Source organism: Hibiscus syriacus, unplaced genomic scaffold, assembly GCF_006381635.1.
Source record: "Hibiscus syriacus cultivar Baekdansim isolate YM2019G1 unplaced genomic scaffold, ASM638163v2 tig00110347_pilon, whole genome shotgun sequence".
NCBI lineage: Eukaryota > Viridiplantae > Streptophyta > Magnoliopsida > Malvales > Malvaceae > Hibiscus > Hibiscus syriacus.
Window position 1 is genome coordinate 702,228 of NW_024062698.1, and position 3,862 is coordinate 706,089.

Genomic DNA, 3,862 nt, shown 5'->3' on the forward strand with positions numbered 1-3,862 from the left:
CTTAAAGTATACAAATACAAATAAGGAATCAGGCAGGCACTGCAACTTATAAAAGAGAACTATATTGATGGCAACTCTAAGCTGATTCACCCCATAATACTCTTAGTCTAATTAGTAAAAGGGATGAAATGGTCATCCAAGACATTAGCCCCTAAGCCCCAAAATGAAAGGCGGTATCAGTGACAGCTCGATATGATATCCAAAGGCATTAAAAAAATAAGATAATTTCAAAAATAAACAGCACGTAATATTCAAGGACTAACAATCTTTAGAACTTCAAAACCTTCAAACTCAAAATGATGGCTTCTAAAACAAACAAGGGAAGCAATAAAAATCCAAGCAACACAAACTCAGCGGTAGCGACGAAGGGAAAGTGTGTTGTTTCTCTTCCAGGTTGCTCTGTGTGAAGGTCGGTTCTTGTGGTGTAGGTGGCCCTTCCCGTGCAGACCCCTGTTTTTCTTACCAGCAGATGTGAGCCCTCGAAGCTCTCTGTGTTTGTGAACTGGATTGCAGATCCAGTTAATTCTTGGGTCATTGCGGATAGCATTGTGTGCAACATCAACCAGGATAACCTCAAAGTACTTGTAAGTAGAATCCTATGGAGAAAATCGGACAGAAGTGAGAGCCAAGCAATTTTGCAACTTTATGGCAAACCAAAACATTTAGCAAGTTCTACATACCTCATTGATCCAGTACGAGTTAACCACCCTGAGACCTCCCAATTTTCGACCAGCACGCTCCTCTGCAACAGACCGCTTGCTGCGCTGGAACTTTAATTAGGTGACACCCTGGTTTGTGGGTTTACCATACACAATACCCTTGGGAACAGGTCTCTTGCGACCACCCCTCCTAACACGTACACGGTAAACCACATAACCCTAGACAACAAATGCACAATTCCAGATGCAATCATTTGAAAAGGAAGCGCATGCAAGTTCAACTTGATCGAAAACTAAAGAGAACCATGGGCAGTCAGTCAATATTTGACCAATCCATTAGGTCCCAAAAGTTAACAATGTGATTTATATACCATTTTATATAAACTAAGTGATTTAAAGAAGTATCCTTTCATTAAGTAGGGGTCAACTAGCTCGACCTCATCCAAACACAAGTTTAAAGCTAGCATTCTAGCTAAGTTCTTTAGAAGGAAAATAATACAAAGACCTAACTAAAACAAGCATTCAAAAAATGTTGAATCGGGCATTACTTGTTTGGCCTTGTAACCCAACCGGCGTGCCTTATCAGGACGGGTAGGATGGTTGACCCTAACAATTGCGGGATGCTGACGGTATTCCCAACACCTCACCCTCTGTAAAAACCTCATCACATCGGACTGCTTCTTCCTCTATAGCTCCGAGACGTACTTATAAGCCCCTACAATTTAGTACTCCCATAAATTAAAGCCCGCACCTTAGTCCAAAGAAACAGCTATGCAAAGAAATTGTAAATACAATTGCTTTCCACTGAAACGATAAAATATTTCATATCATAACGGCGGCATAAGATAAAAACTTTATAAAAAAAATGGAGAAAAAAAGCTAATATATCAAAATACCAATACGAAACAATAATTACCAATACAAAAATGAAAACCATTCAGCTTTTCAAAATACTAAAGGATAAAAACGAAGATATAGGAGCAATTCCTTCATGGAAATGTGAAAGGGCTTAAGTGAAACACATGAGAAAATTACTTGAAAGAAAAATATAGAGTAAATACGCAGCTAGAATAGTAAAGATTGATAGGAAGTGAGCTTGAGGCAGTACCATTGGCGAGTCGAGCAGAGAGTGGCTAGGGTTTCGCTTGTGCAGAAGAATTGAGCTGAGGGAGGCTAGGGTTTGGGATATTATAAATAACCTATTATAACGAGCCTTATTTGGATACCATAAACTGGGCCGTTTATTATGGTTCTAGTTAGGGATGGTAAACGGGTATAATTTCGTGGATTTCGCACCGCACCGTCCAATTGAGGCGATGATGGGTATAATTTTAGTGGGTAGTGGGGGTGTGGATTTAGAAAGTGGTACCCGTCGCGGGTAGTGGCGGGTAATGGGTTTGAGACCTTACCCACCCCGCATCCGCACCGCATCCACTCGCCCCGCATCCGTCCGCCCCACATCCACCCACCCAACTAAATATCCATTAAATTTTGGACCATTATGAATTTAGGTGTAATTTTAAGAGACTAATTTATAAATCCTAATATTGTATAAGATATAACTTGTAATTTAACCAAATATTAGGGATAAGTTTATGCATAAATTTTTTTCTTTCAAACCTCTTGTCTTCACTCTCCAACTTATTCAGGTATGTTTCTTCTCTTTTTACTTGAAATTTAATTTTTGTAAGAGTCAATTTCGTTGTCATTTCGTTTTAAGTTCCTCTGCATTTCGTTTTAAGAATTTAATTTTTATTTGCTCGTACTGATTTTTAATTATTTTTTAGATTCATCTTAATGTTTGTTTTAAGCTTAATTTCTTAATGTTCTACAAATCAGTATCTTGTGACTAAGCACCCACATTTTTTGCTAACAGAGTCGGATCGTTTCTTCTCAAATCTCTATTTTTAACGCCACTGAATAAAATTAAGTGTTTCACTTGTGCTTCTCAAACCTCCATTTTTAACGCCATTGAAACTGACTTTTTCAAATTCAAATTTCAACCGAGTATTTTGCAATATTGGTGTTTTATTATGGTGTTTTATGAAAATGATGATTGTAATACTGTAGTATCAGATGTCACAAGTATTGCTTGAAATTTTAGAATGTTGTGCCAAAGAACAAAAACATTATGTGTTTGTCATTTATGTTTCTAGACTTTAATTATGTCTTTTATTATGATGTTTTATGTACTTTAAGATCTATATTAACACTTAACCCATATAATCATTGGTTTATTTTATTATGTTTCTTAATAGATGTGTTTGTTTTATGTTTGTTGCTTATGTATAACTTAAGTTTGTTGTCAGGCGGGTCTAGTCGGGTACGTCTCCAGTAGGTAGTGGGTGTGGGGATGGATTTGAGAATGTAACCGCGTGGGCGGGTGTGGATTTGAAAATTTTTACCCATCATGGGTGGTGGGCGGGGGTGGTGGATTGAAAAATATTAGGTGGGTATGGGAATGGGAGAGGGGGTATCCGCACCCGACCCGCCGTTTGTCATCCCTAGTTCTAGTCTTGAGAAACTAAATAACATGTGAGCCTTTCAAGTAAATTTTTGGTCCAATCGAATACTCATTTCTCATAACGTGCTTTTGGTGACTATTTTTGTCCCGGTAATTATCATTCAAAGGATCAAATGATCTCGATAATAAAAGAATTATTAGTATTTTTTGAGATCTTTAGTTCGAACTTTAAAAATATCAAAAGTATGAACGTTTATTGTTAAATGATTAAAAATTATTATTAAATATATATTGTCTTGTACTAATCTCAAATTACTCAAAATAAATAGTCATATATGTGCGTGGACAAGTAAAAACTATATAAATAAGAAAAATATTGATTTAAGTTAAGTCGTAATAATTTTCAATTTTGCGGCAGGCAATAAATTGTAAATGCATTAAAAAAAAGATGTATGTCTTATTGCACCCCTTTTATATCTAGAAACAATCATGTTGAGAATTATAATTTATATGCATAAATATAACATTCAACTAGAACTAAGTGTTGAAGAATTAACTGTTGAAGAATGAAGGTCTTTGATGTGTTGTTATGAGTTGTCAAGTAGGGTGAATGTTGAAGAATGTTGTGCATTGCATGAATTTGTTAAGAGTTTGTTACATGACTGCTTGCAAAGTTGGTAAAAGAGGTGGTTAGAGTCGTTTGTTCAGCCTTGTATATAAGCACCCCTTATATGACTTA

The 3,862-nt window shown here is 36.4% G+C and overlaps 1 pseudogene; it reads right to left on the bottom strand.

Moving 5' to 3' along the window:
- Window positions 1–244: 244 nt before the first annotated feature.
- Window positions 245–2,105, bottom strand: LOC120120780 (annotated as a pseudogene).
- Window positions 2,106–3,862: the final 1,757 nt, after the last annotated feature.